The sequence below is a fragment of the Notolepis coatsorum genome, assembly GCF_963971535.1.
Source record: "Notolepis coatsorum genome assembly, chromosome: 3".
NCBI lineage: Eukaryota > Metazoa > Chordata > Actinopteri > Aulopiformes > Paralepididae > Notolepis > Notolepis coatsorum.
The window spans coordinates 56,504,292-56,517,889 of NC_140167.1; positions in this window are offsets into that span (position 1 = coordinate 56,504,292).

Sequence of the window (13,598 nt, forward strand, 5' to 3'; positions counted from 1 at the left end):
TATTTGGCCCCCCTGCTTCACCTGCAGCGGTTTGAGAGCCAAGAGCGGTGGTGTCATTTCCTGCTCTGCAAGCATCTCTCGCACAGGATCTCTGTGTGTATATAACCGAGACCACATGTTTCTTCCTGTCTATGATCCCCCCCCCCCCCCCTCAGAATCTAAAGGCACCTAAAAGATCTTGTTCCTGTTGTTGGAAAGCGTTTGTGACAGCAATGGCTGTAGCAAATGTACTGTATCGAGTTTGGATTTAATTTGCAGAAAGCTGATTGTAACCAAGGCAATTGTATTGGGAGACCAAATCACTAGTAAGCCACCTGGGGGGGGGCAGGGGGGCAGGGTTCTCAGTTTTAACTGTGCATGGCGCATTCAGTCGGTCCACATCAACCTGTAAGGTTAGAAACATACCATGGGACCAAATGGTAAATACTAGCTAGCTTTAAACTTGTAAACCACTGGTATTTACCACTTGGGTCAGCCGTTCAAGGGGAACTTGCTCGTGGTAAACAAGTAGATTTCCGACTTCACAAGAGGAGCGACCGAATGCCCTATTATAATCCTTTTTTTCACCGAATATAATGCAATAGGATGGTAGTGACATCTCCATTTACCCTCCTTGATGGTAACCTAGTCTACCATGAGCACTCCCAATGATACAAGACCAAGTTAGGTAGAAATGCACCAACTGGGAGATGGGAGACATAGCCTATACAGGAACAAACACAGTGGCTTCTGGGCACAGTTACAGTGGAAACTTCTCCGGTGATTTGCTGCTATGTAACTGAACCTTTTGAGCTGAAGAACCATATAAGTCTGTTGAAATATATTTTGACAGCCCATGTAGTTGCAGTTGTGAAGTTAATCTAAATCACTTGGGAGTGTGAATGATACATCACAAGAAACTACTCAACCTCAACTGCCTTTAACTATAAGTGAACACAACACTCGTAACTTACCATCTTTAGATAATAAAGTTTGAAAACATAGTTGCTCTGAAAACTTAAAACTAAAGCTGACATGGTTCTTCATCTGATTCTTTGACATGTTTTTCGAGGGAAGCAACAGCTGCGATTGGAGGATCAAGAAAAGAGGGAGGGGCTTTAGATCAATGTTGGTCATGTTTGATTAGCCTTGTACCAGGAACTGTGTGAATCAAAGTTACTGTGGGAAGGCCTTTAGGGGCCAAGGGCCTCTTTGATTGGCTAGGGGATACACAACAAATTGTATGGCCACTTCCTGGAAACAGAACAATGAGTTGACATTCTATCCTACTTCCTACTTCCTGGAAAAAACGGAGCATAAAAAGTTATTAATACATGCTGGCTGATAATGGTTGAGGGCCGTGGGACTGCAGAGAGCGAGGTCAGGTTCAGGGAGTCGGTACTCACGTCTTGCCTCGTCTCGTCACCTCTGGCACATTGTCAAAGCACCGAAGCATCGACGCAGAGGACAGAAAACACACGATGGGTCTAGCAGGTCAAAATGGAGCTCGTTTATCACTGCTCTGCTTGTATTTATGTTTAAAAAATTTGGTACTCATATTATAATTCATACTATCCCCTGAGGACAGTCCAAATGTTCCAAAAGGTCCAGGAGATCTCAGTCTATTGATCTAATCTTGCTCCATGAACCTCTGTTTGAATTCACTTCACTTCACTACACTTAGTTGCAACCTGTTTGTTTTTGTTTCTCTGTTGCCTCTCTTGCATGAATGTCACTGCTTTCTACTGTAAATCTGCTTATTAGCTCCCATGCTGGGGAGCAGAGGCGACAGCCTTTATTTGGCAGGTGATAAGATGACGGCACCTCTGTGACATCGAGGGACGGATTGTGTCTCACACACCATTGTTGGCGTGTGCTACGGCACATGTTTAAATGTGTGTTTAAGAGCATGAGTGTGTGTGGCTGGCCATGTATTAAAACTGTTGTCAGGGTCCTTTGAGCGAAGTCACTGATAGCTCTTCTAGCTCATTCTTGGAATTCTTTCCAATGGAAACAATCCTGTCACTGATCCCAGTATGTCAGCAGAGTCTGACCCTCCAGCCCCTAACTTCTCTCTGACTCCCAACTATAGTCCAGGCCAAAGCTGCCTCTGTTTTCAACTATATGCTCCAGCTACAGTCCATAGCAACACTGTCTGTGTCCTCAACTATGGCCCAACTACAGTCCACTCCACACCAACATGGTCTGTGTCCTCACTCAGCTATGGTCCAACTACAGTCCACACCAACACTGTCTGTATCGTTAACTATAGTCCAACTACAGTCCACACCAACACTGTCTGTATCATTAACTATAGTCCAACTACAGTCCACACCAACACTGTCTGTATAGTTAACTATGGTCCAACTACAGTCCACACCAACACTGTCTGTATCATTAACTATAGTCCAACTACAGTCCACACCAACACTGTCTGTATCGTTAACTATAGTCCAACTACAGTCCACACCAACACTGTCTGTATCGTTAACTATGGTCCAACTACAGTCCACACCAACACTGTCTGTATCGTTAACTATTGTCCAACTACAGTCCACACCAACACTGTGTCGTTAACTATAGTCCAACTACAGTCCACACCAACACTGTCTGTATCGTTAACTATAGTCCAACTACAGTCCACACCAACACTGTCTGTATCGTTAACTATAGTCCACTACAGTCCACACCAACACTCTGTGTCCTCAGCTATGGTCCAACTACAGTCCACACCAACACTGTCTGTATCGTTAACTATAGTCCAACTACAGTCCACACCAACACTGTCTGTATCGTTAACTATAGTCCACTACAGTCCACACCAACACTCTGTGTCCTCAGCTATGGTCCAACTACAGTCCACACCAACACTGTCTGTATCGTCAACTATGGTCCAACTACAGTCCACACCAACACTGTCTGTATCGTCAACTATGGTCCAACTACAGTCCACACCAACACTCTGTGTCCTCAGCTATGGTCCAACTACAGTCCACACCAACACTGTCTGTATCGTCAACTATGGTCCAACTACAGTCCACACCAACACTGTCTGTATCGTTAACTATGGTCCAACTACAGTCCACACCAACACTGTATATAGTCCAAATACCAACATGGTCACTTTACTGTCAACAATTATCGTCCATACTAACATTGTCTCCATTTCTCTTCTCTATACAAACACACACCAGGTACAGTCCCTGTGTACAGGCCTAAACAAACATGTCAGGTACAGTCCCTGTGTACAGGCCTAAACAAACACATGTCAGGTACAGTCCCTGTGTACAGGCCTAAACAAACACATGTCAGGTACAGTCCCTGTGTACAGGCCTAAACAAACACATGTCAGGTACAGTCCCTGTGTACAGGCCTAAACAAACACATGTCAGGTACAGTCCCTGTGTACAGGCCTAAACAAACACATGTCAGGTACAGTCCCTGTGTACAGGACAAAACAAACACATGTCAGGTACAGTCCCTGTGTACAGGACAAAACAAACACATGTCAGGTACAGTCCCTGTGTACAGGCCTAAACAAACACATGTCAGGTACAGTCCCTGTGTACAGGCCTAAACAAACACACAGCTTCTCACTCAAATCTGGCATCTCAGATCAAAAGAAAAAAAGAAAAAATACCATTATCTTACAGGCTCTTTTTCCACTCCTTCTCGTCCTACACTTATTTTCTTTCTCTTTCAATGTTCTCATGTTCTTTCTATTTCTCCCTCTCCCAGACCTTCGTCCTGCTGTGTTGTTTCAGCAAACAAGCTTCCCATACTGGACTGCAGAAACATACTCTGCATTCCCACAGAAGGGGTTATGTAATGAACGTTAACGTGACATTGTGGGGCTAGTGCCTCTGTTCTTATAACATTGCTATTTGTGTGTTGCAACAGTATGCTGCTGAGTAGGCTAATTATTTCACTGCATTGGTGTGTGTGTGTGTGTGCGTGTGTGTGTGTGTGTGTGTGTGTGTGTGTGTGCGTGCGTGCGTGCGTGCGTGCATGCGTGCGTGCGTGTGTGTGTGTGCGTCCGCGCTTGTAGCATGCAAATCGGTGCATGCACCTGGACATTTTGTGTATAACCCTGTGTGTTATTAGGTTATTATGAGTGCTACGTGCGTAAGGGAAAGATTCTTTTCCCATGGTTCCTCAAGTGTGAGAAGAACGTAGAGCTCTCGGGACACGAAGCGAAACCTCTGCTGGTTATTTTTAACCTGTCTGGAGAGACTGGACACAGGGAGCAGACACATATCTGGCACTGCCAACGAGGGATCATACAGAAGATATATACGCAAGAGGGGCGCAGGAGAAGATACAGGATGAGGGAGGAGGATGAAGGAGTGGAGGAGTATGAGGAACGATAGAGGGATGTGGAGGAGATTCATAGGTGATAAAGCAACATAGCAAAGTAGTGCCTTCGTTGGAGGAACAGGTTTATCGATCATGTTTCACATGGAAAGATGTTGGTGACTCACTAGGCAGGGGCCGTGAGAGATAGGTGAGATAATATACGAATGAAATGCACAGAACGCCATTAGTCCTGGTTCGAAATGGACCTATCTCAAACCCTGGCGCTTGTTTCCTGATCCTCCAATCGCAACTGTTGATTCCCTCTGGCAAAACTTTTGAGATAGGTCAATTTAATTGACTGATGGAAAAAGCTATCAAGGCCTTGTGAAGACAGAGAGTGGCCGTTTGTTTTCATTGTCGCCTGTCCTCTACCCCCGAACACACGTCCGACAGCTGAAAATCCCGCGGCCTCAGTCAATACGCCCGCCGTGAGGACGAGAGGCGAGGATGACGCGGTGATTGCTATTCAAAACAAAGCCGCAACGATTTCACAATCAATCAAAGTCAAGCGCTGTCAATATTACTCTGCCAAACATCTCTCCGTGCGCACACTTCAAGGGGGGGCCTTGTGAGACATAATGCGAGTGCCGGACACCCACGACCACAACACATACTTGGACAGATGACTCCTTGGGACTCATCCCTGGGACTCATCCTCTATTTAGATGTGAGGGTACATTGCCATCTTGTCCCCGAGCTTTTAAGGCTTTGATCAATGCGAGTCTATTGGGGTCCACTTACGTCTGTACTTTTGTGTGTTAATGTGCTAAAGCCACGGACTGCTGCTCTTCCATAGGACGTAGGAGATAAAAATAGATGGCTTATGCCCCCCCACCACCACCCCTCCTAATCCTTATTGCCTAGAGACCAGGGTGGAAAAACCGGAGGAAAAAGAGACAGAGGGAGAGAGAAAGAGAATGAAAGGACAGACGAGAGACAAATGGGGGTGATGTGATTTACTGGGGACAGAGCAAAAGGACCGGAGGGGTGGAATCGTACGTTCTGAGGTGTGTAAGACGGACAGAGATGTGGAGATGTAGAGAGGAACGAGAGGGGTGAGAGGGAAGAAAGACTTTAGAATTAAATCATCCATGTCCCGTCTTTGAACCCCAACAGACCCCCGCTCTCCTCCCCTCTCACTCTCTGCTGCCAAAAAGCAGAAGAGGTCAAAAGTGGGAAGAATGTCTAAAAACAACAAGCTCAATGAGTTTTCAAATGTTCCTTTTTTCAACTAAGCCTTGTTAAAGTGCTATTAACGGACTCTCGACGAAAATAAATCTGAAAAGAGTTTGAACGGCCCGAAAAAATCCGATCTGCCTCCCCCACAGACTAGCATGTGGAATGGCATGCCTGATACATAAAATGTTTGACCTCTTACGTTACCTCTAACCACCAGGGTCTCACTCTATCTTTACATTACCTCTAACCACCAGGGTCTCTCTCTATCTTTATGTTATCTCTAACCACCAGGGTCTCTCTATCTTTACGTTATCTCTAACCACCAGGGTCTCACTCTATCTTTACATTACCTCTAACCACCAGGGTCTCACTCTATCTTTACGTTACCTCTAACCACCAGGGTCTCTCTATCTTTACGTTACCTCTAACCACCAGGGTCTCACTCTATCTTTACGTTATCTCTAACCACCAGGGTCTCACTCTATCTTTACGTTACCTCTAACCACCAGGGTCTCTCTATCTTTACGTTATCTCTAACCACCAGGGTCTCACTCTATCTTTACGTTACCTCTAACCACCAGGGTCTCTCTATCTTTACGTTACCTCTAACCACCAGGGTCTCTCTATCTTTACGTTATCTCTAACCACCTGGGTCTCACTCTATCTTTACGTTACCTCTAACCACCAGGGTCTCTCTCTATCTTTACGTTACCTCTAACCACCAGGGTCTCTCTCTATCTTTATGTTATCTCTAACCACCAGGGTCTCTTTATCTTTACGTTACCTCTAACCACCAGGGTCTCTCTATCTTTACGTTATCTCTAACCACCTGGGTCTCACTCTATCTTTACATTACCTCTAACCACCAGGGTCTCTCTATCTTTACGTTACCTCTAACCACCAGGGTCTCACTCAATCTTTACGTTATCTCTAACCACCAGGGTCTCACTCTATCTTTACATTACCTCTAACCACCAGGGTCTCACTCTATCTTTACATTACCTCTAACCACCAGGGTCTCTCTATCTTTACGTTATCTCTAACCACCAGGGTCTCACTCTATCTTTACGTTATCTCTAACCACCAGGGTCTCACTCAATCTTTACGTTACCTCTAACCACCAGGGTCTCTCTATCTTTACGTTACCTCTAACCACCTGGGTCTCACTTTATCGTTACATTAGCTCTAACCACCTGGGTCTCACTCTATCTTTACGTTACCTCTAACCACCTGGGTCTCACTCTATCTTTACGTTATCTCTAACCACCAGGGTCTCACTCTATCTTTACGTTATCTCTAACCACCAGGGTCTCACTCTATCTTTACGTTACCTCTAACCACCAGGGTCTCTCTATCTTTACGTTATATCTAACCACCTGGGTCTCACTCTATCTTTACGTTACCTCTAACCACCAGGGTCTCACTCTATCTTTACATTACCTCTAACCACCTGGGTCTCACTCTATCTTTACGTTACCTCTAACCACCAGGGTCTCTCTATCTTTACGTTACCTCTAACCACCAGGGTCTCACTCTATCTTTACATTACCTCTAACCACCTGGGTCTCACTTTATCGTTACATTAGCTCTAACCACCTGGGTCTCACTCTATCTTTACGTTACCTCTAACCACCTGGGTCTCACTCTATCTTTACGTTATCTCTAACCACCTGGGTCTCACTCTATCGTTACATTAGCTCTAACCACCAGGGTCTCACTCTATCTTTACGTTATCTCTAACCACCTGGGTCTGACTCTATCTTTACGTTATCTCTAACCACCAGGGTCTCACTCACTCTATCTTTACGTTACCTCTAACCACCAGGGTCTCTCTATCTTTACGTTATCTCTAACCACCAGGGTCTCACTCTATCTTTACGTTATCTCTAACCACCAGGGTCTCACTCTATCTTTACGTTACCTCTAACCACCTGGGTCTCACTCTATCTTTACGTTATCTCTAACCACCTGGGTCTCACTCTATCTTTACGTTACCTCTAACCACCAGGGTCTCACTCTATCTTTACGTTACCTCTAACCACCTGGGTCTCACTCTATCTTTACGTTATCTCTAACCACCAGGGTCTCACTCTATCTTTACGTTATCTCTAACCACCAGGGTCTCACTCTATCTTTACGTTATCTCTAACCACCAGGGTCTCTCTCTATCTTTACGTTATCTCTAACCACCAGGGTCTCACTCTATCTTTACGTTACCTCTAACCACCAGGGTCTCACTCTATCTTTACATTACCTCTAACCACCTGGGTCTCTCTATCTTTACGTTACCTCTAACCACCTGGGTCTCACTCTATCTTTACGTTACCTCTAACCACCAGGGTCTCACTCTATCTTTACGTTATCTCTAACCACCAGGGTCTCACTCTATCTTTACGTTATCTCTAACCACCTGGGTCTCACTCTATCTTTACGTTATCTCTAACCACCAGGGTCTCTCTATCTTTACGTTACCTCTAACCACCAGGGTCTCACTCTATCTTTACGTTATCTCTAACCACCAGGGTCTCACTTTATCGTTACATTAGCTCTAACCACCTGGGTCTCACTCTATCTTTACGTTACCTCTAACCACCTGGGTCTCACTCTATCTTTACGTTATCTCTAACCACCTGGGTCTCACTGTGAGGTTTTGTCCGCTGCTCACCAACTTTCTCTGTCTTCTTTAAGCCTACTGTTAGGAATTCCCTACTCACTCTCTCTAGCCCCCACCCTCTCGTTCTTTACTCTCAGTGGCCACACCTGTTCGATTATCAATTACCTCTCGCACCTGTGGTGGCAGGCTAATTAGTTCCCCTGTGGGCTTTAAATACCAGGGCGCTTCCCCTCGTTTCGGTGTGGGGTCGTGTTGTATACTTGCCGAGTCATATTCTCTAAACATCTAGACTCTTTCGGGAGATCCTCTGTCTGCCTATGCTGTTTATCTCCGGCGTGAGACGAGGTGCAAGCTTTGGCCACCTGTCGCCGTTTGCCTGGAGGGAGACATTGTACTGCGCTCTCTAATCCTCTACGGGAGGTATTCCAGTGTTCCACTCCAGACCAGCGCGCCAGATGCGCTCAAGCCTTCGCCACCTGTCGCCGTTTGCCTGGAGGGAGACACTGTACTGCGCTCTCTAATCCTCTACGGGAGGTATTCCAGTGTTCCACTTCAGACCTCAGCGCGCAGACGCGCATCTCCTAGACCTTCGAGCTTGGCACGCTCTCCAGTCACCAGCGCGCAACGCGCATCTGCAAGGGCTTGGCACGCTCTCCAGTCTCCAGCGCGCAACGCGCATCTGCAAGGGCTTGGCACGCTCTCCAGTCACCAGCGCGCAACGCGCATCTGCAAGGGCTTGGCACGCTCTCCAGTCACCAGCGCGCAACGCGCATCTTCAAGGGCTTGGCACGCTCTCCAGTCACCAGCGCGCAACGCGCATCTGCAAGGGCTTGGCACGCTCTCCAGTCTCCAGCGCGCAACGTGCATCTGCAAGGGCTTGGCACGCTCTCCAGTCACCAGCGCGCAACGCGCATCTGCAAGGGCTTGGCACGCTCTCCAGTCACCAGCGCGCAACGCGCATCTTCAAGGGCTTGGCACGCTCTCCAGTCACCAGCGCGCAACGCGCATCTGCAAGGGCTTGGCACGCTCTCCAGTCACCAGCGCGCAACGCGCATCTTCAAGGGCTTGGCACGCTCTCCAGTCTCCAACGCGCATTTTCCAAAGATCCTCGTGCTTGGCACACTCCTCCTCGCAGACGCACCCCGATGCGTCTCTCGGTTCCGACGCGCACACCAAGGTGTGGCGCGCCACTCTGTTCCTCGTCTCCGACAGCGGCTACCCGGTGGACGACACCCTCGCCACCGCCGTTGTTCCAGCACTCTGTTCCTCGGCTCCGACAGCGGCTACCCGGTGGACGACACCCTCGCCACCGCCGCTGTTCCAGCGCTCTGTTCCTCGGCTCCGACAGCGGCTACCCGGTGGACGACACCCTCGCCACCGCCGCTGTTCCAGCACTCTGTTCCTCGGCTCGGACAGCCAGCCACCCGGTGGCGATGCCCTCGCCCCGCTGCTGTCCCTGTACCATTGCGCATACGCCTGGGTGAGTTTTGATTGTGATGTCGCTCGCCCAGCGTGATGCCTCTTGCCCCCGTCCCGCTGCTGTTCCTGTGCCTTTACGCATACGCCTGGGTGAGTTTTGATTGTGATGTCACTCACCCAGCGTGGTGCCTCCTTTTTTGTTCTCACTTAGTTTGTGGTTTGGACATTTCATCTCCCACTCTGTTTTTGTTCTCACTTAGTTAGTAGTTTGGACATTTCATCTCCCACTCTGTTTTTGTTCTCACTTAGATAGTTATTTTGGACGTTACATCTCCCACTGTGTGTTTGTTCACACCGAAGATAGTTTTCACTTTTGGATTGTTTTTGGAACTTTGCTCTTTGTGTATTTTACACGAAGATAGTTTTTACTTTGATAACTTTTGTATTTGGACTAGTCACCTCTCCTGCATCTGCTCTGTTTTCCCCTTTGTACTTTAACCCTCTCCTCTCTCCCTCTCGGCCGCCGTTACCCACCTCGGAGATCTGCCGAGAGAGTTCTGCAGAGCGGCCCTGATGTTTCCCACCAGTCCTCCCAGTCCTCCCTGTCCCCAGCCCGCCTCCGCGGGCCTCTGTCCCTGTTCTCCCCTTTCTAGTCCTCCTCGTCCCCAGCCCGCCTCCGCGGGCATCTGTCCCTCTGTCACCAGAACCTGGCCCTCTGTTCCACAGAACCTGTTCCCTATGTCCCCCAGTACCTGTCCCTCTGTCCCTAGTTCTCCCCTCTCTAGTTCCTCCTAGTCCTCCCGTCCGGTCCTCCTAGTTCCTCCCTGTTTCTTCCAACCTTCCCCTAGCGTTCCCTTAGCCTTCCCTTAGTGTTCCCTTAACCTTCCCCTAGCGTTCCCTTAGCCTGTTCCTTCCCCTCTTGTTATTTCCAGTATTTTGTGTTTCTCCCTTAAAGGGACAGTGCCGGTTTCCCTTTGTTTCAATAAATGCCTGTTTCTTGGCTTACCCTCATACCTGTCTTGTGTTGTGCGATTGGGGTCGGTTACAAACCATAACACTCACTCTATCTTTACGTTACCTCTAACCACCAGGGTCTCACTCTATCTTTACGTTATCTCTAACCACCTGGGTCTCACTCTATCTTTACGTTACCTCTAACCACCTGGGTCTCACTCTATCTTTACGTTACCTCTAACCACCAGGGTCTCACTCTATCTTTACGTTATCTCTAACCACCAGGGTCTCACTTTATCTTTACGTTACGTCTAACCACCAGGGTCTCACTCTATCTTTACGTTATCTCTAACCACCAGGGTCTCACTCTATCTTTACGTTATCTCTAACCACCAGGGTCTCACTCTATCTTTACGTTATCTCTAACCACCTGGGTCTCACTCTATCTTTACGTTATCTCTAACCACCAGGGTCTCTCTATCTTTATGTTATCTCTAACCACCAGGGTCTCTCTATCTTTATGTTATCTCTAACCACCAGGGTCTCACTCTATCTTTACGTTATCTCTAACCACCAGGGTCTCTCTATCTTTATGTTATATCTAACCACCAGGGTCTCACTCTATCTTTATGTTATCTCTAACCACCTGGGTCTCACTCTATCTTTACGTTATCTCTAACCACCAGGGTCTCTCTATCTTTACGTTATCTCTAACCACCAGGGTCTCACTCACTCTATCTTTACGTTATCTCTAACCACCAGGGTCTCACTTTATCGTTACATTAGCTCTAACCACCTGGGTCTCACTCTATCTTTACGTTACCTCTAACCACCTGGGTCTCACTCTATCTTTACGTTATCTCTAACCACCAGGGTCTCACTCTATCTTTACGTTATCTCTAACCACCTGGGTCTCACTCTATCTTTACGTTATCTCTAACCACCTGGGTCTCACTCTATCTTTACGTTATCTCTAACCACCAGGGTCTCACTCTATCTTTATGTTATCTCTAACCACCTGGGTCTCACTCTATCTTTACGTTATCTCTAACCACCAGGGTCTCACTCTATCTTTACGTTACCTCTAACCACCAGGGTCTCACTCTATCTTTACGTTATCTCTAACCACCAGGGTCTCACTCTATCTTTACGTTACCTCTAACCACCTGGGTCTCACTCTATCGTTACATTAGCTCTAACCACCTGGGTCTCACTCTATAACTCACAGCATTTTCAGCTGCCTTGGCTCCCACCTCCCTTCGTGCCACTAATGTAAATATACCGATAAGGACACATGGGGGGTCCAGGTGGCTTATCAAATGAAGGCCTTTGTTGCATGATGTCATCCCCTCTGTTTGTCCTGTTTCCTGTCACCCCATACTGCTAACTAATAAAGCAGAAATACCTTTATTAAAATCTTAATTTAAGGACACTTGCAGGGTTAAAAACAAGACTATGGCAAGCCTAGTTAAGCCGGAATGCGCTTTTCAACAACGGGGAGTCAGTCAGACACTCACTCACTCACTCACTCACTCACTCACTCACTCACTCACTCACTCACTCACTCACTCACTCACTCACTCACTCACTCACTCACTCACTCACTCACTCACTCAGTAACCAACATTGGCTTGTATTGGGCCGACCTAACCACAGCGGCTTGGACAGAAACTTGGGACTTTTAAAGAAGTCTGAATGTAAGTAGCTGGTCCTATTGTTTTTTTGGTCAATTGCTCCGTATGTGTTTGCAGAGGGAAGAATGTGTTTCTTCGTTGGAGGTGAGCTGGCACTGAAGCGGGATATCAGAGAGCTTTGCTTCACGGCAAAGCTTTCATTCTCCCTCTGAAGTGATGTGTTGACCCTTGAGAAGTTTATACTGATAAAGCCACACGGTCCACTCAGACTGAGATAGAGTGCATGCCACAGGCAGCAGGTCATGGAAAAGTCTTGAGTTTGACTAAGTGCACTTTCTTTTGCTCACTCTGCCTGTCTCTACCTCATTCACAACGCACACGCGCACACACAGTATGCACCCACATCACTGAATGCTGAGGTAATTTTTAACAGTAGAATGGCTCATAACTAACGGCAAAAAAAGACACATGCAAGGATTTACACTGCTTTAAACGGCTATGTTGAAGAACTCAGGTGGAGTCAGGTGGTATATCAAACATTATACTCAACATCTGAATGGATTCTAACTCGTCAACATAGTGGGCGCATAGTGGGCGCTGAAGAGGGCGAGGAAGATCATGGCCGACCCCTCCCATCCCGGTCACAGCCTCTTCACCCTGCTCCCCTCTGGGAGAAGGCTGAGGATCCCAAAGGCTGTGAAAGCTCGTCACAGACTGAGCTTCTTCCCCTCAGCCGCCAGGCTGATCAATGCCTCAGGTCCCCCCCCCCCCTCTGCCCCCAAGTGACACTGGCACAATGACACTGACTGCACTGCACTAGTCCTTACTGCAACTCTGCACTTTACACTTATATATATATATATATATATATAGCACTGTTTTTTGTCCTGTGTCTGTGTTGGTGTTTGTCGTTACTGTGAAAAAAGAAATGAAAAATGCATACACTAATGCTGCAACAATTACCAATGTGTTTTACACAAATGGCTTAATAAAGGAATCTGAATCTGAATCTGAATCTGAAGACATTCCTGTCAAGTGATAAAGTTTGAATATTTAAAACAGATGTTGTGGTAACAAGCCGGCTGCCAGTGCCAAGATGAATGATTGTGGAGAGATATAATTCTGTATTTAATTTGTATTTATTTTGATTTAACCTTTATCTATTCGGTGAAGACCAGTTATTCTAATAAAACATTTTACATTATCTATCTGTCCCACTTTGTCCCACCAAAATCTTACTGTTGTCCTGCTTTTGGACTTTTTGCATCTGGTCACCCTAGCTGTAGCTAGAAACAATTGCAATACCTCCAGTTTGCTAGGCATACGGTGAAGTTTAAACACATTTCATCCCACATGCAGGCTCGATACTTTTCACCAGTCTCATTCTCACCTCAAGGAACCTATACAAACAGCACCCCCTGTTGACGCGTGGGTGCAAGGACATATGAGGGTTAGAAGTTGAG